This window comes from Equus quagga, chromosome 12 (genome assembly GCF_021613505.1).
Source record: "Equus quagga isolate Etosha38 chromosome 12, UCLA_HA_Equagga_1.0, whole genome shotgun sequence".
Lineage (NCBI taxonomy): Eukaryota > Metazoa > Chordata > Mammalia > Perissodactyla > Equidae > Equus > Equus quagga.
Genome location: NC_060278.1, coordinates 93,004,547 through 93,032,395, shown reverse-complemented (window position 1 = coordinate 93,032,395; position 27,849 = coordinate 93,004,547). Strand labels below are relative to the sequence as shown.

At 37.3% G+C, this 27,849-nt stretch overlaps 1 protein-coding gene across 7 annotated transcripts in view; it reads left to right on the top strand.

Annotated features, from left to right (window-relative positions):
* ZHX3 (zinc fingers and homeoboxes 3) overlaps positions 1-27,849 on the top strand; it is a 132,642-nt gene that overhangs the window by 55,881 nt on the left and 48,912 nt on the right. For all 7 annotated transcript variants that reach the window (XR_006891177.1, XR_006891174.1, XR_006891176.1 and 4 more), the window contains exon 2: positions 12,097-12,206. The gene's annotated coding sequence lies outside the window, so the exon portion shown is untranslated. The remainder of the gene's footprint in view (positions 1-12,096; positions 12,207-27,849) is intronic.

Below are 27,849 nucleotides of genomic sequence, written 5' to 3'. Positions count from 1 at the left end.
TTGGGGAGAAAAAGGAAAAAAATAAAATCTTAAAAAAAAAAGAAATTATTATTTCACTTTATCCTTTTCATATTCACCAAAGGAAGACATTCTAAAATGTAGTAAATGCCAAATTTTGTGTTGAAAAGTTTGTGGTATGTTTGTGTGTATAAAATAAAGTGTTTCTATGATCGACTATTATTACAATTTGGACTCTCCCTTGACTTTTACAAAGAGCTTTTACATACGTTCTCATTTGTCAGTTATGTTTAATTCCATTTATGTCATAGTCCTAAAGTGTTAGGGATTCAAATCACAACAATGTTTACAAATATGTTCTATTATGTTTTTCGCTAGAACAGTGTTTTAGTGCCAATATGGTTTTCTTTACCTTTCAGTATGATTTTGGGGCTATCTTTCCTGAGGTTATCTGATGCTAAAGAACTTTATTCTCGTTTAAACATTAAGTAAATTCTTATTACCAAAGTAAGTAAATTTGTTTGTTTTCTGCAAGTATATCATATATTTATTGTCTGTTTTTATGCATAGTCCATGATAACTTAAAAAAGATTGCAAAATTATACAAGAACACTATATACTCTTCACTCAGATTCATCAAATGTTGGTGTTCTCCCACATTTCTTTCTCTACCTCCCTCCCTGTCTCCTCTCTCTCACAGACAGACGTATTTTTTCTCAGTTATTTGATAAAAAGCTGTAGACATTTTGACTCTTGCTTGTAAATATTTTAGTACATATTTCTTAAGTACAAGGACATTTATCTTATATAAACAGAGCACAGATATTAAATTTAGGATCTTTAACATCATTACAATACTATTATTTAATACACAGTTCATAATAACTTTTCACTAATTGTCAGTAATGTTCTTTAAAACAATTTCTCATGATTTAGAATCCAGCATATGATTGTGCATTGCATTTACTTGTCGTGTCTCTTTGTTCTCCTTTAATTTGGAGTACTTCCTTAGCTTTTGTTTTTCATCATACTGACATTTATGAAGAGTGTATGAGTTGTTTCATAGAAGGGCCTTAGATTTGAGTTTGCCTGCTATTCCTTCATGAATAGATTAAGATTCTGCATTTTTAGTGTGAATACCACAAAAGTGATATTTTCTTCTCTGTGAATCACATCAGTAAGCATATGATAATCACTTTGCCGTTGATGATATTACCTTTGATTTTTTGGTCACTGTGACATCCAGTAGGTTTTCATTGTGAAGTTAAAGTTTGTCCTACATAATAGTAAGTAATATTTGGAGAGATGCTTTGAATGTATGTAAATATCCTGTTCCTTATCAAACTTTTACCCAATAGTTTTAGCATCTATTATTGATTCTTGTCTAAATCAGTAATTACTGTGATATTACTGTAAAATGGTTATTTTCTACCTCTATCACTTTATACCTCTATTAATTGGAATTCTAGTACAAGGAAGAGCTTTGTCTTCGCTCTTAGTTATTGTCAGTATCAACTCACAGATTCTTACTTTATTTAATGGATTATAATCCATTATTATCATTATTCATTTTCATGCTCATATTGTCCCAGATTTGGCCAGTAGCAGCCCTTTCAAGTTTGGTCCTATCATTTTTTAACACTTCCTTACTTTCTGGCATCCTTTCAGAAAAATAAAGTCATCATTGATGGATGGTTAAGGGAAGGGGATATTTTGAGTGGAGATATACAATAAAGCAAAATTCTAATTATAAATTCTAGGTGGTGGATTCAAGGATTTTTGTTGTACAGTTATTTTAAACTCCATCTGTGTTTGAAAAGGCTCACCAAGAAATATTGGCAGGAAATCACCAGGGCTAGAGGGAACTACTTTGTGAGTCTTGTAAGTTTGAGCAAATGAGTAAATACATTGATGCTGTTGGCAGGAGAGTTCTCTTTGTTGAAAGACGGTAAATACAGAATGTGAGAAGATGAATAATAAACAATGTGTCATTGGATTAACCTTATAGGTATAGTATAAATTTGTATACTTTGAATTTCTAAGTTTTATATACGTTTTTTATTGAGATATAGTTGACATAACATTATATTAGTTTCAAGTGTACAACATAATGATATGATATTTATATATGTTGTGAAATGATCACCACAATAAGTCTAGTTAACATCCATCACTATACATAATTACAAAAGTTTTTTTCTTATGATGAGGACTTTTAAAATCTGTTCTCTTAGCAACTTTCAAATATGCAATACAGATGTGTTAACTATAGTCACCAAGCTGTATTACATCCCGTGACTTATTTATAACTGCAAGTTTGTACCTTTTGACCCCCTTCACCCATTTTACCTACCCCCCCATTCTCCCACCAACCACCAGTCTGTTCTCTGTTACCTATGAGCTTGTTTTTCGTTTTTTTGGTTTTTGTTGTTGTTTTTAATCCACATATAAGTGAGATCATACTGTATTTGTCTTTCTCTGTCTGACTTGTTTCACTTAGTATGCCTTCAAGATCCATCCATGTTGTTGCAAATGGCAAGATTTCATTCTTTTTTTTTATAGCTGAATAATATTCCATTGTATGTATGGACCACATTTTCTTTATCCATTCATCCATCAATGGACACTTAGGTTGTTTTCATATCTTGGCTGTTGTAAATAATGCTGCAGTGAACATAGGGGTGCATATATCTTTTCAAGTTAGCATTTTTGTTTTCTTCAGGTAAATACCCAGAAGTGGAATTGCGGGATCACATGGTAGTTCTATTTTTAGGTTTTTTGAGGAACATCCATACTGTTTTCCATAGTGGCTATACCAATTTACATTCCCACCAATAGTGCCCAAGGGTTCCCTTTTTTCCACATCCTTGCCAACACTTGTTATTTCTTGTCTTTTTGATAATAGCCCTTCTAACAGGTGTGAGGTGATAGCTCACTGTGGTTTTGATTTGCATTTCCCTGATGACTAGTGATGTTGAGGGTCTTTTCATGTACCTGTTGGCCACCTGTATGTCACTTTGTAATTTTGAAAGCTCCTCAGATAATTCTGATGTACAGCCTGGGTTGAGAACCCTGGTTGTGTGATCACAGTGGTAACTGTAGTGGGTTCCCTCAGCACAAATGGACTCAGCACAGATTTACTCTTCTAGGAGTAATTGAGAGTACAGAAGCTCTGGTCCTCTTAAGTAGCCAGGATAGCCTGCCAGGGTTCTGGGTGGGTGTGTGCCTTGTCATTTGTGGTGCTGTTTCTTCATTCTCTAGTCCTAGCACTTAGGTGGGTGGTCCCCTACTGCTGATCCCCCCCTTTATTGTAGAGAGCTCTTCTCACAGCTTAGCCTTTCAGAGAACATTGGAGGATGCTGCTGTTCCACAGACCTTTAATTATTCTCCTGATGATCCCTGGCCCACTTCTACTTCCACATCCAGCTTCCACTGCCTCTGAATTTGGGTTTGTTTTCCCCCAGAGTTCTCTTGGGCATGCTCACATTTTTAGAAGTCTCTTCTTTTGCTTGGTTCAAGTTGAAGGTTCCTCTACGTGGTTAGCACTGCCATCATTCAGTTCTGATGGCTTTTTTGTTTGGCCAAGAATTCCTCACTGTTCTCCCGATGGCATCTTTCCTGGTTATCCTAAGCTGCTGTGGACTTAGTCTTACTTTTATGTTTTTATAATATATGTTCTCACTGTTATAATAAATAATTAATTAGTCTTTTATATTTGTCATTTTAAAGGAGGAGAGAAGTACATTCTAATGCTCTGTTATTTGTCATGAACCAGAAGTCTCCAAATACTCTTTGGTTACCTCTGAAAAGTGTCAGATATCCAAATAAATTCCTTGGATAGAAGAAGAATTATAGATGGTTTAATCAAATGAAAAACTACTTCATTAGTAAAGAATGCATTTAAAGTTGTAAGATACCATTTTGATATATTAAGTTAGCAACGTGTGTTGGGGGGCTGTTATGGTGAGAGGTGTCGGGGCAAGTTATGAGGGTTGGGGAGCATGTGCATGTTAGAGACAGAGAAAGAGAATTTAGTGCTGGCAAAGGTGTAGAAGTACAGACATTCTTATATACTGCTTGTGGAATGCAAATTGATATAACTCTCAATGCAGTTTGGTAACATGGGCCTTAAAAATGTTCATACTCTTTGACCCAGGCATTCAAATCCTGGCAGTCTATCCCAAGGAAATAATCACAGGTTAAGACAATAATTTATATACAGAGATGTTTATCTCTACATTTTAAAGTAAATAAAAACACAAATAAAATGAGCATCTTCAAGTGTCTGACACTGAGCGATTTTTAGATTATGGTATATCTGTGTAGCTAAAATTCTACAAACAAAATGAAACTAACAAAAATAAATGTTTAGAAAGACTTTACTAACATAGGAAAAATGGTTGTGTAGTTTTTAATATTGCTAAGTGAAAAAAAGATATACTCTAAAACAGATTTATCTGAAAGATCAATTTTATAAGAAAAATGTATGTGCAAAGAGAAGTAAAAATTAACAGTAGTAATTGCTTTAATGATTTGGATTATGTGAGTTTTCCCCCCATAATCTAAATACTCTTCTGTATTTTCTGCAGTAAGTATATTATAATAAGGAAAAAATCAACATTTTTTAAATTGCCAAGCTGTCTTGCAGAGCAATAAGAGTGGCCAATAATCATATGAAAATATTTAACCTCAGTAGTAATAAAAAATGCAAAGAATGCTCAATGACATAGAAAATGTTTGTTACATATATTTAAGTGAAACAAAAGTAACATTATGTACACTGTGATCCCAATTTGGTTAAAATCTTGTGTGTGTTTGTATTAAAATGTTGACAATGCTTATCTCTGGGTAGTGGCTATTTTTCAGATGACTTTTAAGTTTTTTCTTTATGCTTATGGTTTGGATTATGTGAGTTTTCTCCCAGTATAGACTTACCTACTCTTCTGTATTTTCCAGTTTTCCTGTGTTGTATGTGTATTGCTCTTATAATCAGGGGAAATTTTTTTCACACATTAAAAATATCAAGTTAGTCTTTCCATCTTCTACACTATACTTTCTGCTCTGAAAATATGCTTAAAATATTTAACTTGGATGTTAGAGTAAGAGAAATTTGAGGGAATTCTTTACGTAATTCAGTCTTAAGAATTAAATGAATACATTGATGTAAATTTCTCTACGATAAAGAGATTTATCTTTGTTTTGTCTAAAGAAGTATATTTGAGTACTTCAGATATCTTGCCTCTTTCTCAAAATGTTAGCCACATAGGTGCAACATGATAGAAAACTATCTTTTTTGCCATTTTTAAAATAAAGACTTTTGAACTTTTTTATTTCTAAAAATTAAGATGTAATTTACATACAGCAAAATGTACAAATTTTCAATGTACAGTTCAATAAGTTTTGACAAATGTTTATACCCATGTAAATACCACCCTAATCAGTACTATTTAGAACATTTTTGTCACTCCAGAGTTCTTTCATTCTCCCTTCTTGTCAGTCTTCATCATCCAGTTATTCTTTATTCTGATTTTTACCACCATAGATTAATTTTGTTTTTTCTAGAACTCCATATAAACAGAATCATATAATATATTCTATGTCTAGCTTCTTTTGCTCAACGTGATTTTGATTCATCCGTATTGTGTATATCAGAAACTTCTTTTTTTTAATTTGCTGAGTAGTATTCCATTGTATGCATACCACAATTTGTTTATCCATTCTCATGTTGACAGACATGTAGGATGTGTCCAGGTTTGGGCTATTTTAAAATCAGGGATGGTTAGTTTGTAGCTGTGTCATAAACTCCGACATGCCACCCTCCTTCTCTTTTCCTGCCTCGCAGTGCTTGCAAATCAGGCATTTGCCCTGCAATTAAGGGCTTGTTTCCAGGAGCTTGTAACTAAGACCACCACAAAGAGAGCAGAGAGCAAAACTAAAGCAGGCTGGCCAAGAGCAGGGCTGACGCCTCGGGAGTTCAGCTCCTGGGCACGGAATGGCAGGCCTGCAAATTACTCAGAGCTCCTTTTACAGAAAGGAAAAAAAAGAAAAAGCTAAGTAGTGAGAGAACTCAGGGCACCCAGTTGGGAACCAAGAGAGCTACTAAACACTGGGACCAAATCACAGCAATTGTTTGAGGTTACTCAGGATGCTGAGTCTTGACTACACCAAGAGCAAGGCTGGGGTGCTTTCCCACACTACTGGCCCTGTAGCAAATCTGGGCTCCCTTCTGCTGGGGCTTCTGGGGTAAGGAGCACCAGGATGACTTGAAGCACTTGCTGTGTGCTGCTCTTCCAATACAAGCTATGTGAAAAACCCATGGTCTCTTTGGGCGTATAATTTGATAACTAGGAAAAAACTCCCCCCAAACTCAAGTGGCGATCATACATTCAGGTATTCAGCATATTACCTAAGAACGGGAATTGTGAGTTCTGGGTTTGAGAGGCCCAGGGTGTCTCTCTTGGTGACAGAAAAGGGCACAGCACCCCCTTCCCCCATCTTGTTCCTTGTAGAGTTTATTTCCCTCTGTGTCACCACCAACCAGGGAGAATATGACCTTTATCCCATTTCCTTGGACCCTGCCCCTTTATCCCACCTCTCCTCTGAATCTTGACACAGAGTTCAGGTTAACAGTGCAAAAAGAGCTGAGGCAGTGTGGAGAGAGTACAGTTATTCAGTTAGCTTGTTGAAAACAGTCTTAGAGGACAGGAAATTATATGGGCTCTGAAGACAGGGCCCTCATCAGGCAGTGGCAGGACCAAAGGAGAAGGTGCCCTCTCCACCTGCCATGTTATAAGGGCTTTCCAGTTCTAGAAGAATTTATGGCAAAACTCATGCCATAAAAGTAAATCTGCTATGTATGGTATACTAACCAGCTTTGCCGATAACTGTGCTGAAAGAGTCCACTGACGCTTGGCAGTAGACTCAGTCAGCAAGTGGTCCACTCCATATACAGGCTAGGCCAACTTGTCCCCTCCCTGGACTCTTGTTTGTCTGCAACCTCCTTGTGTCAGGTTCTTACCTGCTTATCTTCTGGCCCCCATTTCTTGCCCAGGTCTATTTTTTTCCTTGGCTCCTTTTTCCATTTCCCTTTTCAACTTAAACTTTCTGGTTAAAAAACCAAAACAAAACAAATAAACATCAGACCTTCTAACTTTGCGTTAGCTAACATTCCTTGCCAAGGCACTGACTCTGAGTACCTGCCAGAAGATATTTTTATTGCCTTTGGTTTCATTATAGATGACAAAATATGTGGAATTGGATTTCTTTTTCCCAGGATTTGGTTCCTACTTGTTTATTTCAACAACAGATGGTATTTTGTGATTGAAGTTATGTATAAGCAGTTTTATTCTTAAAAGTCTTTTTGATATTACTGGATCACCTGGACCATGAGTCCCACGTGACCCATGTGTTCAGAGGAGGTACAAACTGAAGCTTTGAAAAGTTGACACCAAACATGGGAACTGAAGCAATCACTGTCCCTCAGACTAATAATCTAAGATGACTTTACTTTTGGGGAATATACAATTTCCCTGAAATTACTAGTCTTAGAATAAGCCACAGTTATTTTTCCTGGGTTACTATGTTGTCTTCAGTTCTAACTTTGATGTGAGAGCAATGAACAGATTGTGTCCAGCCCAAGTTACATTTATAACTTAAACACTTGTTCTCTTATAGACTTGAGCGAAAGTTTTTAGAGAAAAGAATTTTAAAGTCTTCTTCTCCCCCTCCCAATTAGAGTTGACATTTTAAGCTCTAACTGATCAAGCCTGGTGTGTTTGAGCACAATCTTTGGCAGAGTAGTTAATGTTTCATAATCGTTTTTTTTGGATGTGAACTATATGAAAGAGAGTTCACAATACCATTCTGTGGAGTCCATGAAACAGCTTACTCTTATCAGTGAACATATAAGGTTGATGTGTATCAATTCCTCTACTAGGAACTGAAGATGATGAAAATTAACTATAAATCAGGGAAATGCAAATCCTTGAGTTCTTGTCTTTTCTATAGACAAAAGCAAACAGTAAGATCCTGCATAATTGACACTTCTTCTCTGGGATATGAATCTTGGACTAGGCATGACAAGTGTAAACTGCGTATTTGTGGATTATTCCAGGGTGTTAGTAGATTACCAGAGAGATACAGAAAACTAAAGAAAGTTATTGCATTACCTTATCAAGGACATTTTAAGGTGACTTAAAATTACATCATAGAATGGAAAGCTATCCCATGTTCATGAATTGAAAGACTTGATATTATAAATATGGCAACACTACTCAAAGCAACCTACAGATTCAGTGCAATCTCTACCAAAATCCTGGCAGCCTTTTTTGCAGAAGTGGAAAAGTTGATCCTAAAACTCATATGGAATTGCAAGGGGCTCTGAATACTAAAAACAATCTTGAAAAAGAAAGATAAAGTTGGAGAACTCATGCTTCCCAATTTAAAAAAAAGCTACAATAATAAAACAGTTAGGTGCTGGCATAAGGACAGACATGCAGATAAATGGAATGGAATTGAGAGTCTAGAAGTAAACCCATACGTCTATAGTCAATTGATTTTTGACAAGGGTGCCAAGACCATTCAGTGGGGGAAAGGACAATCTCTTCAACAAATAATATCCACCCGCAAAAGAATGAAACTGAATCTCAACCTCAAACTGTCTACTAAAATTAACTCAAGACGGATCAAAGACCTAATTGTAAGAGTCAAAACTCTTAAAAGAAAACAGAAGGGTAAATCTTCATAACCTTGGATTTGGTAATAGATTCTTAGAAACAATACCAAAAGCACAAGCAACAAAAGAAAAAAATAGACACATTGGACTTCATCAAAATTTAAAACTTGTGCATCAAAGGATACTATTAAGAAAGTGGAAAGACAATCTACAGAATGGGAGAAAATCTTTGCAAATTTAAGAAGGGTCTACTATCCTTAATATATTAAAAAACTCATAACTCAACAACAAAAAGACAAACAACCCAATTCAAATATGGGCAAAGACTTGACTGGACATTTCTCCAAAGAAGATATACTAATGGCCAACATAAAAATGAAAAGATGTTCCACATCATTAGTCATTAAGGAAATGCAAATCAAAACCACAATGAGATATCACTTCACAGCCACAAGGATGGTATATTTAAACACACACACACAAACAGGAAATAAGTGTTGATGAGGATGTGGAAAAATTGAAACCCTCGTTCTTTTCTGGTGAGAATGTAAAATGGTAACCACTGTGGAAAACAGTTTGGTGATTCCTTAAACAGTTAAATGTAGAATTACCGTATGACTCAGCAGTTCTACTTCTAGATACACACAGAATAATTGAAGACAGAAGTGTTCCAACAAATACTCGTACACAAATGTTCATAGCAGCGCTATAAACAGTAGCCAGATGGTGAAAACAATCCAAATGTCCATCAGTGGGTGAATTAATGAACAAAATGTGGTATATTCATACAATGGAATATTTTTCAGCCATAAAGAGGAATGAAGTACTGATACATGCTGCAATGTAGAAGAACCTCAAGATATCATGCAGACACAAAAGGTCACATATTGTGATTGCATTCATATGAAATATCCAGAATAGGTAAATCTATAGAGACATAAAGCATATTAGTGGTTGCCAGGGGTTGGTGCAGGGGGAATTATAGTGACTGCTTAATAAATACAAGGTTTCATTTTGGGGTGACTAAAATGTTTTGGAACTAGGTAGAGATGATGGTTGCACAACTTTGTGAATATACTAAATGCCACTGAATTGTACACTTTAAAATGGTTGATTTTATGTGAGTTTTACGTCAATTTAAAAAATTACATCATAGTTTTTGTGATCTCATAAATAACTGTGGCTTTGCTGTCATAGTTACCTTGTGACTGGTGGAACCCATGTGCTTTGTAGCATTAGTACATTGGGAAAGTTCTTTCCACTTGTAGGCAGGAAAACTCAAAGACGGATGATCCCAAGTACGCTTCTTCCTAAAATAACTATTAAGGAATATAGTTTTGCTTTTTCACTTTTATTTGTAGAAGCTGGTAAAACTTCTACCTTGAATGGGCCCTGTGTTGTTTGAGAATGTGATCTGGACAGATATTGGTTGATTTCTTCATTTAATCTGAAAAAGCATATTTAAAATAACTTCATATTATTTGGAAATGGAACAGCTTTTGGTTTTATGAAAATTAAGTGTAATTTTTAAAGAATCTAAGATATACTAATGGAATTGCAGTAAGATTTTTCTGATGGTTTGCTATGCTGCACTTTCAGAGATTTTTGTGATACTTTCTAAAACCATACAAGTGCTTTTTATTGTCGGTGGAATTGGTGTCAGGAATAAGAAAATTCTGTTTTCAGATCAATCAATCAGAGCTTGTACAAAAACTAAATTCCTTAGTTTCTTGTTTTTATCTTATACCTGTTTTGTTTTTGGAAGGAGGGACTTCAGGTTAGATTCTGTCAAAAGATCTGAGATTGAGAAGACTTTACTCAGAAAGGTAAAAGTGCTTTGCCAATGATCATAAAGCTTTTCTTTATGAATAAAGTTGATGCTTCTGCCCCATAGTCCTGCTTCTGCCCGTGTGTTATATGTGGACTTGTTTCTCCAGCAGATGTATTTATGCTAGTTGTCTTGTACACTCCTACCTGGTTCCTCTTATGACCCAAAATATGCCATCCAGGCTGAGAGTTTGTAGACATGAAGCTAAGAGTTTGTGGTGGATTGAATGCACAGCTTTTGGCCTCTTTCACATCACGTCCCAATCAACTAGACTAGAGAGTACAAGAATAAATGCCTTGCTTGAGTAAGGGCTTTGTGACTTTCAAGTTAGAAGGGATCTGGTAAACAGAGAAAAATATCTGGAGTAAATGTAATAAACTGATGTAGTGGGTGAATGTGAGTATTTAGCTTAAAATAATTATTTCTTCTGACTCCATAAAATTAGGAAGATTTATATTTTTTGATGTTCACTGGATAATTTTTTTTTAAGTAAGAAAAGGTCAGTTTTTAAGTTGTGGAGAATTAAAAGTTAAGTTTTTCAATAAATTATTAATTAGGAAAATTTTCCAACAAGAGCTAATTAAACTAGACATTAAGCTACTATACCATGACTGCAGTAAAAGAAAGTGAAATAGGTGGATGAGACTGCAGCTTACTGTAAGATTGTATTTGCCCAGGAAGCCATGCCTATAAACAACAGAATAGTGCATTTCCTTACATAATTTACTTAACCCTGTCTGTGCCTTAGTTTCCTCATCTGGGCAATTAGAATAGTAGAATCTACCTTAAAGGGTTGTTATAAAGATTGAATTAGTTAATGTAGTTAAAGCTCTTAGAACAGTGCTTGACACAGACTAAAAGCTTGATATGTGTACGTTAAAGACATAAGAATGATGGTGAACGATCACTAGGAACTGCTTTGGTGATGGGTGCTTTATTGAGGGGCAAACTTGTTTACATTCGCAGATACTCATAGTCCTGACTCTCTCTAGTGTTTGTTGGAAACATAGTTACTGTCTCATTCATTCGCCCAGTGTTACTGTATGCCCATCATTGGCACTGGGTAGATTGGTATGACATAGGGATGAGGGTCAGAAACAAACGTGAAGAGAGCATAGTTCCTTGGCCTGGAACACACACTCTAGACCATGTTTTGTACCTCCAGAATCCACGCCAGGAAAACCCCAGGGCTTTGAATGGAAGAGCATGAGAAAACAGCACGTCCTTAATGGTGTGCATTCTTGAAGTTGTAAGGCCACACATCAGTTAATTTTATCATTTCTGCTCAACCATCTCAAACTTAGCTAGGAGAGAGAGATGGCAACTCATTGGTGGAAAGAGTGTTAAAATTACAGATTTTAGTGAATCATCTTATTCTGATCTACTGTCAGAGACAATTGAGTTTGCCTTATTTCCATTTATATTTTTCAGTTTCCACTGGCATTTTTAATAATTTTAAATTGCTAGTTTGTATTTTAATGACCTCTTTTTACTCTCCTCACCCCTTAGGTTTTTTTGTTTGTATACAGTTCTGGTGAAAATGAATTAGGAAAGAAGATTGATGAGACTGGATAACTCAGCTTTCTAGAATATACTTTTTTTCTCATGAAGTGATGATATGCTGTTTCTTTTATAGGACTGAATTGCAACTACAGAAGCAACAACAAGAGAACCTTTAAAGATGTGTAGGGGCTGCATAAAGTGAAGAGAGAAACCAATAAAGTAACAAAGAAGTATGTTTCCCAGGTAAATAGTATGCTTCTGGATTTTAACAAGTTTCTTGCCATGTCAATTACCGTAACTTAGTACTGCCTAAGTCTTTATAGGCATATGTAGTCTATATTGCTATTAAACGTTATTTTTTCCTCTCTCGGTTTTTATTGCTGAGCTCTTTGATCAAATGATTTTTTTGGATTAATCTAAAAATTTGTATTGTATTCTGTATTGTATTTAGGTGATTTCTTAAATCACTTGAGAGGAAACTGTTGTATCTTAGGTTGACTGTTGGGTTTATAAAAGTAGAGCTGTCTATTGTGTCTCTGTGATGTGCAGGTTTGGTTCAAGGTCAATTTTTAGTCTGAGTGCAAGCCATATTCTCAGGCTGCAAGATGTGTGGCACTGCCCTCTGAAATAGGAAGAATTTTTCAATGCTAAATTTAATACTAAAGACAAAGCAGACTGGAAATAATCAATGTAAATAGATGTAGCCTTCACTTGGGGAAATAGGTGTGCTCTAGTAAAATTTTTTTATTTTTTATTTATTTATTTTTTGAGTTGAGAACCCTACGTATTGTTATTCAGCTACTCATAAGCTTAGACTTTGTGGGTTTTTTGTTATTGTTTTAAAGTTTTTTAAATAAAGGAAATGTATCATTGTCTTTCATTATAAAGTTGAGAATGTTTCTCCAGTGTGCTGAGTAGAAATTTTTGGAAAGAAAGTGGAGGAAGTGGAGATATAGTCATCGATGGTGTATAACACTGGAAGTTCTTTGCATAGCGTCCTGACTTGCACAACTTCGTGGCAGCATCACTCTTTCTCCACGAACCTGGGGCCACCCAGCCCGTGGGAATTTTTTCACAATTGTAGCTTCTGGAACTTCTGCCTTCTTGTGGATTGCAGCAAGACTACTGTTGGATATATGATATATTCCAGCCACTTGTTCTTTAACTTTGAGTAGTAAGGTTGAGTAAAAATTATGTAGTGGCTTTGTATATCAATCTTCTAAACTAAAAATGGCGTAATGCAAGTTTACTTATGAGTAAACTTGTACGCATGTTTTCTAGTGCTCACCTTCGCACCGACTGCTTCAGTCACACTGATCTCCTTGCTGTTCTTCAGTCAATCCAGAAATGCTCCTGCCTCAAATCTTCTCCTCCCAGATAGCCACATGGCTCCTGCCCTCCTTCTCCTTCTTCAGATTTCTCCTGTGGGGGCAAAGTTAATGAAGGGCAAAGCTAAATTGGAATCACCAGGAATTTTCTGTTATGTTGGTCTCTGTACCTACTACCTGGTAATACTGAGCCATCTTGCCTATTCCAGCTTACCTCATTTCTCCCACTCCACTTCTCACCTATCAAGTATGATATTTTGTTTATTCTACACATCTTGATTTTTCTATTTGACCTTTAATATCTTTTAAAATTAATCTTTCACTTTTTTTTTTTTTTTTTAAAGATTTTATTTTTTTCCTTTTTCTCCCCAAAGCCCCCCAGTACATAGTTGCATATTCTTCGTTGTGGGTACTTCTAGTTGTGGCATGTGGGACTCTGCCTCAGCGTGGTTTGATGAGCAGTGTCATGTCCGCGCCCAGGATTCGAACCAACGAAACACTGGGCCGCCTGCAGCGGAGCTGCGCGAACTTAACCACTCTGCCACGGGGCCAGCCCTAATCTTTCACTTTTAAAGGCACATACCATTTGACTCAGCAATTGCATTTCTAGGAGTTTATCTCACATATAACCTCATAACGGTATGCAGGTAACCCTGTACCAACTCAGTCCCTATTAAATCCTCATGCTTGCTTCCTGTCGCAATAACACTTCGACAGGCACTACTTCTTGCTGCCATCATTCCTTTGTAGCCATGGGTCATGTCCCCCTCCAGTAACTTGGGCAGCTGCCTGCCTCTTTGCCTAAACTGCAATGGACTGGAGACATTTGCACAGTAGCTAACTGTGTCTGCTTCCATGTTTCTTCTTTTGAAATCCTGTTTGCTCACAGCAATCTCTCTTCCCATTTGCAAATATCATGAATGGTAATTTTTTTTTGCATTGCAGTTTTTAGATATTTAGATAACGAAACATGTAGTAGTGGTATCTTTACTTGGCTGCACATTAGAATCACCCCAGAAGCTTTATAAAATACTAATGCTTGGTCGCATCCCCAGAGATTTCTGAGGTAATTTGTCTGAGTTGAAGCATAGGCATCAGGATTTTAAAAAGCTGCCTAGGTGATTTTCATGTGAGGTCAAGTTTGAAGACGGGAAATACTTTTGATTTTTCTATAATGGTGATGACTCTGGTCACTTTAAACTCATCATAACCATTTAAATGCTTCCTTTGGGTTTATAAGTATACAGTGGTGTTATATATGAAAACATTTTGCCTCTGCCTTTACTGTATTTGTATTCTGTTTGTTTTCATGTTACTTTATATTGGAAGGAAATTCTGATACTGTATTAACAGTGATGATAAAATGCTTCTTCATATTCTGCCTGTTTTTAATGACTGCATGGCTTATTTTTTCCTTGAGTTATAATATTGGCATTTGGTTTTAAATAGATACTCTAATAAGGGTAAGAAAATATACCTTTATTATGAGTGTTAGAATTTTTAAATTAAGAATAGGTGTTGGATTTTAACAAATGAATTTTTGGTATCTGTCGATATGACATATTAAAAATTTAATCTATTCCTAGATTCTATTTACTATCATTTTCTTTTAAATTTTTGAGCATGAATTCTAAGTAAGCTTTGTATAGTTTCCTCTCTCTTAATTTTCTTTAGCCAGTTTTAGGACCAGGTTAATAGAATAACCTAGATAACCTATATCTTGATCTGTTTTAGGCATGGTTTCTATAATGTGAATTGTTTGTTTCTGGAGAGTTTGAAAGGATTTACTATAAACCATCAGAGACTAGTTGCTTTGTACGGTTATAGTTATTTGATTTTTTTTTTTTAAGATGTTGGTCTAGTTAGGTATTTTATTTTTGCCAGTGTTAGAATTTTACATTTTTAATAGAAATCCATCTATTTAGTTTTATCCAAATTTATTAACATAAATATAGTGTTTCCCTATAATTTTATTGCCTCTTTTTATGTGCTATTTTTCCAATTTCATACATTTCCCTTTTTTCCTTTGCACTAAATTTACCAGTAGTATCACTTTTAGTCTTTTCAAAGAAACTTTTAGTTGAAATATAAAACTTTAAAAATACATAAGGAGGTAGTGAAAAGTCATTTTCCTCCTCACTCCTGTTCCCCAGGCAATTAGTTCCCCTCTCATAGGCAGCACTTCCTGCCATTTTCTTATGGATCCTTCCAAAGTATTTTGGTTTTTGCTTTCAAAATATCTAATGCCTTTCTTTTTAAATCTAGGTGTTTTTGGTTGTTTATTGCATGTTTAGTTTTTTGGCAATACTTAAAGCCATGCTTCTCCTCTATTCTTTTTGTCATAGCTTGTACATTTCTGGTGTAGTGATTTTGTTACATGTTCTAACTTCATTATTGCTATTTCAGAGCTTGTCTCTTACATGCAGAATATTGTTGGATTTTGTCTTCTGTTCAACCAATCTTGAAGATTCTATAACTGATGTGTGAATTTATCCCCTTTAATTTATGGTTACTATTGCATTTGTTATGTTTTCTATATATAATTTGTCTCTTAATTTTTATATTTCTTAGTTGTCTTTCTTCTGTTTTACCTTCTGTCTTATGGAATGTTCTTTCCCTTCCTTGATCTTTTAAACACATTTTAAAGGTGAACAATCTTTTGAATTCTCTTAGTGCTAAAAATAACATTTGTTTCCGTATTTATTTACTATCATCAAAACAAAAGCAAGAACTTTCCTTTCCTTCCATATAAGGAAACTCAGTTTCTCCCAGTTTTGGCATCCCCTCTTCCTATTCTTTATCTACACCCTTTATTTTTTCTTTTCAGATTTTGCATTTTTCTTTGAAGTGTACTAATTCTTCTGGGCTTCAGCCTAGTACTCATAAGGATTTTATTATTCTTGATTCAGTTAGTTAACCACCAAGGCCTCACTCTGAGTTGGATGGATGCTGAGCTAGGTGCAGGAGATACAAAGATGAGGCAGATGTCCAGCAGGTTAAGAAGCATCTAAGCCCTGGTTTTCTCAATAAGAAAACTGATAGTGATGCCAGTATGCTCAGTTCCCAAAGAGTACCTAAGGAAGCTCGCACTGGAGTCAGGAGGAGCTGAGGAAATGCAGACAGCAGCCGTTGACCTCAGCTCTTGGAGACAACTTGTTGGTAGAGGAGTGAAGAGGACACTTGGTCTGGGGGTGGCATCATTTTGTTTGTTTACAGATGACAGCTTAAAATAGTCTGATTTGTTCCTCTCTCTCTCTCTCTTTTTTGTGTGGTCTAATATCTTAGATTGTCTTGTTTCTGGGCTTCTGTTACTAAAAAAAATCAAAAGTAACTCTTTTGGATTCCCTTTCACATAATCTGCTTGTTTAAGTTGTTTACTTGGAGTTCTTTTTTTCTCTTTACCTTCTACATGTTGTTTTGAGATGTTTCCAGCCTTTGTCTTAGTGACCCTCTTTGATTGCTAGTTATGTGAGAGACCCTGTGAGCTCCTTCTTGTTTCTTTTCTCAGGTCTTTCCATTCTGGAAGTGGTTTCCTTCTGTCATTTTGAATCTTTTGTTCAATTCAGCTTCCTCCAGAACTCTGATTCATAGACCCTCTCTCTCTTCCAAATGATAATTTGTTCTTGCATTCTTTGAGAACAGGAGAGTGTAGTGCTAAGCATGTGTGCTCTGGAACTAAGCTGCCTGGGTTCAAATCCTGGCTCCACCAGCTACTAGCTGAGTGACCTTGGACAAGTTACTTAGCTGCTTTGCGCCTCAGTTTCCTCCTCTGTAAACTGGAGGCAGTAATAATATCTACTACCAAGGGTTGTAGAAGGTTAAATGAACTACTGCATGTGAAATGCTTAGAACGAACAGGGTCCAGTGTGTGTTGTGTGCTCCATTGTTGTTAGCTGCTCTTGTTGTTGTTGTTGTTATTGTTCTGGGGGAAAACAGTAGGGGAGAGAACCTTTTCCTGATTGTCATTTGGACTACACAAATAAGTGATAAATTTACAGACTGTTGAAACTTTACTTGATAAACTAGAAATAGGCAAATCCTGGGAACCAGGTAGCATTCCCTCAAGTTTTTAAGGAGTTCAGCAACGAACAATTTTTCTTCCCCCGAGGAAGATTCACCCTAAGCTAACATTTGTTGCCAGTCTTCATCTTTTTTTGCTTGAGGAAGATTAGCCCTGAGCTAACACCTGTGCTTGATCTTCCTCTACTTTGTATGTGGGTTGCTGCCACAGCATGGCTGATGAGTGGTGTAGGTCCGCGCCTGCGATCTGAACCTATGAACTAGGGCTGCTGAAGCAGAGTGCACCGAACTTAACCACTAGGCCACAGGGCTGGCCCCAGTAGCGAACCATTTTAACCTTGGTCCAGATGTGGCATCTGGAGTTGTAAATGTCCACTGTGTGACCTCATCCTCCCCATGGCAGTGTTCAACTGATTTCCCTTAAACTATTTGGGTGGACTATTTCCTGCATATAAACTGGCTTAAGAATAGGAAGGAAAGCTTTAGGGTTAAGTCCTCTTTTCTGAGTGGGTAAATGATATTGATGACCTTCCACAACGTTGCCTCTAGGCTCATTTCCTGAAATAATGAATTTTCTAGACCATTCTCAAAATTACAGTAGTGAGAAGCTATGCTGATGAGAGATTTTTCTGAAAATTTTATGAGGCCAAGTGGGCAGAAAATTAGTCAATGCAAGATACTAAAGGAAAAAAAATTCCAAACCAGACTTATGCAGAGTCATGGGTCCAAAGATATCGTTTAGCACCCTGGAGTTCTCTGAAGATATTGCTGCAGTGTTTGCTGCTGAGGCCAAAATGGCCTGAAAATTGGTGGACATCCATGTGGAGATGACTAGACCCAAGCAGTCTTCTGGAGGCATATGTCGATGAAAATCCTTCCTTGGTCATTAGGAAGCAGCCAAGTTAAAGCCCTAGGAACAGAAAAATCGTAAAAGCTAGAGGTTTATGTCATGTTCAAATGAAGAATGTTGCAAAGGGGCAGCAGATTGGGAGCCTTTGTGGAGTCTAGGAGGATTTGGAAGGTAGGACTCTCTGAGTACATCTCGCTCTGTCCACAGGAGGGGAGATGCCACACTGCCCTGGGACAGACATTCTGGTTGCTGCAAAGCTGGCCTTGCTACATATGCAGGTTGAAAACCTTCTTAGAAGCTCTAATTTGTTCCTCAGGAAGCAACCTGATGAGGGATTCTTCTTCCCAGATGCCCTGATATTAGGAGAGGACAGCTCTGGATAAATTACAGGAAAAGTGAGGCTCCTAGAAAGCTATACCCCCTCTAATATAGGAGTGGGGTGGGTGGAGGGGGAATCCAGTGTGTCTCCATTGAGTTTGGTTGGTATTAAACCATTTCTATCCCATTCAGTTAAGAATTTAATAATCTCAGTGAACTGAAAAAGCACCATATTTCTGAACTTAGAAAGCTGGGGACTAGGTTATTTATTCAGTCAGCAGATATTTTGTGAGCATACTTTACGTGCCAGGCACTGTATTAGGCTCTGAGAACACAACAGTGAGCAAGATGCTCATGGTCCCTGCCCTCACGGAGCTCACAGACCAGGAGATTGTTCCTCTGAGCCTGAACCAGTCAGCCCACCTGCCTCACTTAAAGGTGCCTCTGCTAAAAAGATTTGGTTTACGTCAACATAAGCAACAGTGCTGAAAAGAAAAGGTGTTTTCATGTGTACTTCGTATGTTTTGATTTACATAATTTTGAAGCAGTGTTTGGTGCCCTTAATCATAAAACTTGCCCCTCCCATGGCCACTCCCCTCAGGCTCTGATGTTGAAGACAGTTTGGTAAGGCTTAGTGGTTTTGTTCAGTGCCTGTGGCAATCAGAAATGTGTTTACCAAGGCAGAGCAAGCTCTGAGAGGCACAGCTTGGCCAGCTGGCAGCATCCAGAGGGAACCAACTCTTCTCTGCTGCTGTGTGGGCATTTCTCCCTGAATTTAATCTCCTGGGTCAGATTCCAAGTTGACCCTCAAAGCAATGAGCCAGCTAGAGTGGTGCTAACCAACTTGATTCCACAACACTGTTGATAAGCTCTTCCCTGGCCCTCCCTTCAGAGACTCTGGGCCTTCTTACTGAGTAAAGATATGTCCTCATGCCTCGAGTTGGTAAAATGTTTATGGTTTTATGAATTTTTGGTTATTCAATATAAAGAGTACAGTGGATAAATGATGAGCAGTGTTTGTCATTTATCAGATCAAAAAATCAAGAAAACATTATTGGTTGACAATTAATTTGGAAGACTCACCTCTGCTAACCTAGTTGATTATATGAATGGATGACCATTTTTTCAAAGTACTTGTGCAAAACTAAGTCTACATTCATCAGCAGAACTGTCCACCATCTGATCCTGATTCTTTTCCAGTCATGCATCTTCCAACCTGCCCTTTCCTCCCTTTTATTAAGCCCTAGTAGGCTGTCTGTACCATGTACTTTCACATTATGGAGCTTTTTCTTCCCCCTCTCTGCCTTCAAGTCCCAGATCATCAAATGCTACCCCCTTGAAGCCTTCTTTGGTCTTCTTCAGTCATTATTCAGTCTGTTTTTCCAGCATCTCAAGTCCATTGTAGCGCATCTCCTGTGGCACACATCACACACCACTTTGTGATGCTTCTGTTGACATTGCTTTCCCTTCCCCTGGATTATCAACTCCTTGAGGTGTCAGGGTCTTACACATTCATCTTCATGCCCTCTGAGTATCCAGCGCAGTGAATTTTACTAACATTGATTGAATGCTTACACTGTTTCAGCGCTGCAAAGTGGTGGAGTTGGGATTTGAACCCAAGCCATCAGTGAGGACTCAGGCCTTCTAACCACTACTTGATACTGGAATAATATGTTATAATGCCCATGTTCTTTACTGTGTGTTATACTGGCATAATGGCAGCTAGCATTTACTGAACACCAGCTATGGGTCAGGAACTGAGCTGAGTGTTATAAGTTTATTCTTAATTCTCTTATCTTAATTCTCTCATCTTATTCTCTTATTCTCTCATCTTAATTCTCACAAAAATCCCATGAGGCACACGGAGTTGTTATTCCATAGATGGGAAACTGAGTTTCAGAGGGCTTCAGGTTAAGCAACTTGTACTAGGCAGTCCTACAGTGTATGCCTAATAAGCGTTTATAGGTGAATGAACAAATGGATGAATAATGATGAGGAGAGAGTTCAGGAAGCGAACTAACATGTGTTGAGTGCCTTCCATTTTTGTCCATAGGAAATTTTTTCCCAATATTTTATTATGAAAAATTTCAAACATACTGCCAAGTTGAAAGAATTTTACAGTGAGCAGCCATACACCCACCACCAGGTTTTGACTATTAACGTTTTACTCTCTGTGCTTCCTATCCCTCTATCCAGCCATCTGTCCATTGTAATTTCTTCTTTTTTTTGTTGCTGAGGAATATTCACCCTGAGCTAACATCTGTGCCAGTCTTCCTCTATTTTGTATGTGGGTCACGGCTACAGCATTGCTGCCGATGAGTGGTGTAGGTCCATGCCCAGGATCCGAACCTGTGAACCTGGGCTGCTGAAGTGGAGTGCAGCGATTAACCACTAGGCCATGGTGCTGGCCTCTTGCCCGTTGTATTTTTTGTTTTTAAAGATTTAATTTTTAAATTTTTTTAGTTTTCCTTCTTTTCCCCAAAACCCCCCAGTACATAGTTCTGTATTTTAGTTGTGAGTCATAGTTGTAACATGTGGGATGATGCCTCAGAATGGCCTGATGAGCTGTGCCAGGTCCGTGCCCAGGATCTGAATTGGCAAAACCCTGGGCGGAGCACGGGAACTCAACCACTTGGCCACGGGGCTGGCCCCTGTCCGTTGTATTTTTTATGCATTCTCCCTCAGTGCGTCAGCATGCATATCACTAAGGAGAGGTCATTTTTTGTTTGCAGATTTTTTTTCTTTTGAGGTAAGATTTGTACATTTCATTGTGGTTAAATTTTAACTGTACATTTGCTGAGTTTTGAAAAATGCATACACCTGTGTAACCCAAACTCCTACCAAGATATCATTACCCAGAAAGTTGCTTCATGTCCCTTCCCAGTCAGTGCCCACTCTTACTTCTCAGAAGAATGTCTGCTGTTTTTATGTTGTATATTTATACAGTTATGCACTGCATAATGATGTTGTGGTCAATGATGGACCGCATATATGACAGTGGTCCCATAAGATTAGTACCACATAGCCTAGGTGTTTCACATCTAGGTTTGTGTAAATACACTCTATAATGTTCGCACAACGATGAAGTCACGTAATGACACATTTCTCAGAACATGCCCCTGTGTTAAGCGATGCATAACTGTAAGCTCTTTTTGTTCCAAAAGAATATAAGATGACTCATTCAGGTTCATAGAATACAGCAAGGAAACATAAATGAGAAGTAGGTGGAAAAAAGAAACTAAGATAGGAGTATTAAATGGAGCCAGGAGAGCAACTATGATATGACAAGCACTTTTATAAGTGATATATTACTTAATCCTTATAAGAGTTATGCATAATTATTTCCATTTTATAGGTGGAGAGGCTACAAAGTTGTGCAGCTAATGAGTAATAGGGACACTCTTTGACTCTAAAGTTCATGCTGTTTTCACTCTAGCCCAAAAAAGCAAGACAACAGGCAAAGTAAAAGCTTATTTTAAAAGTTAATATAGTCTCAAATAATCTGTGCTCAGATATTTGTAAGATTGTGTTACCTCGTCATGTGTTGGCAGTTTAACTATGGGAGATGGCAAAAGTGGGAGCACTAAAATAGTTCTACAGTGTTTGCAAAGCGCCTAAGTTCAAGGTTGGCTTTGACTTATCGCATATGGCCCTAGAGGTGGGATTCCGTGTCGTCAGTAAGAGAAAAAGGCAACTTTTCCAGTATTGGTGATATAAGTGGGAAGTCTTGAAATGATCCCAAAGACTGTTAAATAGGGCCATAGCAACATCAACAATGAAATATCTTATACATGAAAGAATCTTGGTCAGAGCTTTCAACTATGATTTTAATAGGGTTCATTTGTTAGTTGCGTTAAGAATGAGTAAAGATATCATTTGGTAAAAGAATTATAAATCTCTAATAGGGGACCTTAGAAATCATTATATGTGCTACCTTCTACATTCTATGCTGAATCTCCCTATAATACTAGATCGGATATACAAACAAAGGGTAAGGATGGATTGAAGATTGTTTTGAGGTTTACTACTTGAAATGCCATAGAAAGGATTGGGCCTGTTATAGTAGGAAAGTTGTCACAGGGCTCCTGGATAAAGTTAGGGAGAGACTTTGAAAAAAGAAAGGAAGATGGGAGTGTTAAATTGATACTGACTTGGCAGTATAAAACAGAAGAATTCCTTCTTCTGTACTATGGCCCCCCAGCATGCTGAGGTGATACTTGTGTTAGGTTCTGTTGGGCTGTGAGAACTGAGACATTCTCATGTGGCCTTGGGTGATAGAGTGAGGAAACATGGTGACCAGCTCAGTGGTCAGACCTGTGGAGACAGAGCAGTGACTCTGAAGACTACTGGAAGCGAGGCGGATATGCAACAGTCCTGCTCTGCTGGCCACACTATCTCCCACCCCCACCTGTCTGCTCTCTCCCCACTCCCTGCCTCCCAGCTCTTGGATCCCATGCCCAAAGCTTGCAAAGAGAACATTTTCTGGGTCTTCTAGGCCTTCTGCCCTGTGTCTCTGTCTTCTGGGGAGCAGGGAAGGGGTGGGCAGCCAACTCACCAGTAAAAAGGTCCACGTTAATGGTAGTTACCAATGATAAATATTAGTTTCTCCTCCCCAAGCAGCAACACAGTTATCTTTAATAGACTGCTTTAATTGAAGAGAATTTTTTAAAAATAACCTTGTTTTCTGATTATAAAAGCCATTCATTCTTATGGTAGATAATCTGAAAAATACAGGAAAGCGTAATGAAGATAATAGAGATTCCTGTTAGAGATATCTTGGTAACTTTCTTTTTAGGCATTTATTTAGAAGTTGTTTACGTATAGTGTGAAACCATGCTATATATACATTTTGTATCTTGCTTTGAAAATATTTAATATTTACCTGCTTATGTCTTATAAAATGTAATGTTCTAAACATTTTTCTGTATCATTAAAAATTGCTCAGAAGCATAATTTTAAGTAGCTATTGACAGTCTGTCTATCTTATGGACAGTGCTCTATTTTCAGCCTACCTATTTCATTGAATTTGAAGAGAGTTTCTCGTGCACAGCATATAGTTTGGTTGTATTTTTAGCCACTCTACCAATCTCTACTTTTTAATTGGTATATTTACCAATATAAATGTAAATGGGAGACTATTTACATTTAAAGCAGTTATTGATGTGTTAGGGTTTTAATCTGCCATTTTGTTGTTTGTTTTGTTTCCTGTTTCTCATTCATCTGTTTCTCTTTTCTTGCTTTCCTTTGGGTTACTTGAACATTTTTTAGGATATTATCTTGACTTATTTGTAGTGTTTTTGAGTGTATCTCTTTGTATCATTTTCTTAGTGATTGCTCTGGGTATTACAATGTACATATTTGACTTATAACAGTCTACTGGTATCAACATTTTACCACTTTGAGTGAAATGTGGAAACCTTACTTCCATCTAGATCCCTTTACCTCCCCTCCCTTGTTTTAAATAAAATCACCTTGAGTATCAGATGGTGCTATAATTTTTGTTTGTCATTAAATATACAATTATATTTTATATATTAAGTATAATATATAATGTAAATATAGTATATAAAATATATTTAATATATAAAATATAATTATACATTATATTTAACATATAAATATATAAAATATAAATAACTTGTATATTTTATAACATTTTACATAAAATTTTTATATTTTGTAATATACAAAATATATAAAACTTATGAGGAGAAGGATAGTCTGTTGCATGTACTCATATTCTTTTTCTGTTGTTCTTTATTTCTTCCTGATGCTCCAAAATTTATTCTTTTATCATTTCCTTTCTATTTGAAGAATCTTCCTTTAGCCATTCTTTAAGGGTAGGTCTTCTAGCAACACATTCTTTTAGTTTTCCTTAGTCTGAGAATGTCTTTTTCCGTTCAGTCTTGAAGAATAGCTTCTCCAGCTATCGAATTCATGCTTGACAGTTCTTTTCTTTCAGCATTGAAAATGTTGTGATACTTCCTTCTGGCCTCCATGGTTTCAAATGAGAAATCTGTTGTCATTTGAGTTGGTGTTCCATTATAGGCACTGTGTTGGTTTTCTCTGCTTTCAAGACTTTTTCTTTATCTTTAATTATCATGTGTCTTGGCATGGATTTCTTTGGGTTTATCCTATTTAAAGTTTGCCCAGCTTCTTGAATCTATAGGTTTATGTCTTACACCAAATTTGGGAAATTTTCAGTCATTATCTTTTTGAATAGTCTTTCAGCTCTCTTTCTGCTCTCCTTTTGGGACTCTGATGATACGAACTTTGGATCTTTTGTTATTGTCTCACAAGTGCCTGAGGCTTTGTTCATTTGTGTTCAGCCCATCTTCTCTCTTTTGTTCATATTGGCTGAGTTCTATCACTCTATCCTTAAGTTCGTTGATTCTGTCCTCTGTCATCTTCACTCTATTATTAAGCCCATCTAGCAAGTTTTTATTTCTGTTATTGAATTTTTCAGTTCTATAATTTTCATTTGGTTCTTTTTTATAATTTCTGTTTCTTTGTTGATATTTTCTATTTTTCATCTGTTTCAAGAGAATTTGTAAATGCTTGTGGAAGCACATTTATGATGTCTATTTTAAAGTCTTTTGTAAGCTAATTTCAGCATCAGATAATCTTGCTGTTGGTATCAGTTGATTAGCTTTTCTCATTCAAGTTGTGATTTTCCTGATTCTTGGTCTGATGGATGATTTTCAATTCTATTCTGGACATTTTGTTTATTATGTTAGGAGATTCTGGGTCCTACTTAAATCTTTTATTTTATCAGGCAGTCGCCCTATTTAGGTTTAGCACACAGGTTGGGATCTACTTGTATGGGCTGTGGTTCCGATGACAATTTACTTTTCAGAGCCTTTGCTGTTATTATTTTGGTTTGGTGATTATCTGGTGCAGCTAAGCTTCCTACTGGTCCCTGATGTTGCTGTCTGATGCGGGGAAGGAGTTTCCCCAGGCTATGCTGCCTGGTGCCTCTAGGTGAGAAAAGGGAGTCTCCATCCTGTTGGGATGAAGTGTACTTTCTGAGGACCCTGCAGAGGGGGAGTGCTTCCCCAAACTGTTTTATTGTCAGTGGGCCCCTGAACTATCCTCCTTGTTGGTGCTGCTCACTGGCCTGGTATTGCCAGTGCAACTCTCATTCTATCATGGGGAAGGATGAGCCTATGTGGGCTGCCTTTTGTTACTAGGCTGGGGCTTGGGAAACATTGGGCCTGGGCCACCTTCTTTTGTTAGACTGGTGGGGGTGGGTGATCATAAGATACCCTGCATCTATGTCATTCCTCCAGTTCTGGAGTCCCTAACCGGTTCGCTTTCCTTTTTCCACCTTTCAGACTTTTCCTTTGGTTGCCTCATGTATTATTTCCAGGGTTTATAGTTGTACTTAGCAAGGAGGTTGCGGGAGAAATGGTTTATGCCATCTTGTCTGGAACATGACAGAGTTGTATTTAACTATTCATCTTTTGGATGATTAGGCTCTTTTAAATGGTCAGTACTGTAGACATCATGACAGGGGGCCTTCCAACAGCCTTGAAATCTGAAAGCCTTCCTTATTCCACAGACCCATGGGCCTGGGCCTGGTTGCCTGCCCAGTATAGGATGTTACTCATCTGTCTTCCACTTGCTTGGCTGGTGATGTCAGTTCTTTGTGTCTGCTTTAAAGGCAGGCATTTGTTGTTGTTCTTATGCTTTTTGAATAGTGTAGTAGTTTGTAACACTTCTAGCATGAGCAAATCAGATAAACTATCACCTTTGTAGAGCCCTTTCTTATCCTTTCTTTTTTGGTCAATTTTGTCTCTCTTTTGGCAAGAATTTTATATTGAATTCAGCCATGCAAATTATATTTAATTGTGATTTCACTATGAGATATTTAATTTTTCATGTGAACATTTCTATTTCAGGGTTGCAAAACAATGACCATGTTTTTTCATACATTAGTGTGAAAAAGATTTTGACATTTTCCACTTGCGAATGAGGAATTTGAGGTCATCTCAGTTCTTCCACTGTAAATGTGCCTTTAAAAAGTATCAGAGTGGGAAATCCTTGATATTGGAAGCCATGGGTCTCTTTGTATAGTTTACAATAATAGTTTTGCACAAATAATTTCAGGTTAAAATTGCATACTATTTATTCCCACCCATTTCCTTTATTGGCTGTGACACACAGGAATTACGCCCATTGCTTGCCTGACCTTTCTGACCTTTTGTTACTTGGCTATAAATTGACTTGGGTCTTTTGCAAAAACACTGTCAGGGGGGAAAAATCTTTTTGTTAGAACCCAGCCAATTCCTGCTTCACTGCAGAACAGTTTGTTCTCCTGAAGAAATGAGCCAGTTCAGTGAACAGAAAAACATAGCTATAAACTGGCATCGCCAAAAACTGCAAAAGCGATTGCCCACAATCATTCCACGGAGCAGGGAACTTTGTAAAAGAATGAGACTTTGGGGAGAAAAATACAGTTTTGAGTTCTACGGGCTTTAGGTAAATATAATTGACTCCTTAGAGTTGCAACCACATAAAAAGGGTTTCTTTTCCTGAGCTCTAGCAGTCACCAACATTTTAACGTCTTAAATGGGAATGTTGTACAATTTTCCCTCTGCCTACTCTCACAGTTGCAGACTGCTATGGTGGCATGTATTTCCTGCATTTCAGTTGATCTTCCCACTAGGTTAGAAGCTTCTCCTATTCAACAGTACAAACATTTCTTGAGTTACTGCTCTGTGCAAGATTGAGTCCTGGGTCCTTCCCCCAAAGAAGACATATATAGTGCTGTAGTGAATTACAAGAAAACATGAAAAATAATTACACCATGGCAGGTGCAGTAATAGAAAACTGTAGAAAATAGAGAGTCAGTACTTGACAGATCGTAACAGAAGTCAGGGGATTTGAGTGAAGTTTGAAGACTGTCTAGGAGTTTGTCAAATAGATGAGAGGATAAGGGTATTTTGGGCAAAGAGGAGTGTATTTAAGGTTGAAGAGTGATGAGACAGCATGGAGGTTCCAGGTACTATAAGTAGAATTGCTTGAGTATAAAGTAGGAGGAGGGAAAGGAGTGGTGGACAGTGAAACTAGAGAGGCACAGGCACCAGATAACATGTGTCTCAAATGCCACCTGAAGCAGTTTGGAATTTATACTGTAGGCCATGGGGGTCGTGTAAGGGCTGGAAGCAGGGGGATGGCCTGGGAAGAGTTGGAGTGGGAAGACAGGTTTGCAAGGAACCGTGAACTCAGAAAAAGCAGGTTGGACCAGACTAAGAAAGGACCACGACACCAGGATAGAGTGAGTGGACTTTATCCTGTAGAGAATCACTGAAGACACAATCTATGTGTTTTGGAAAGTCAAATATGGTTGTGATGCAGAGGGCCGTAG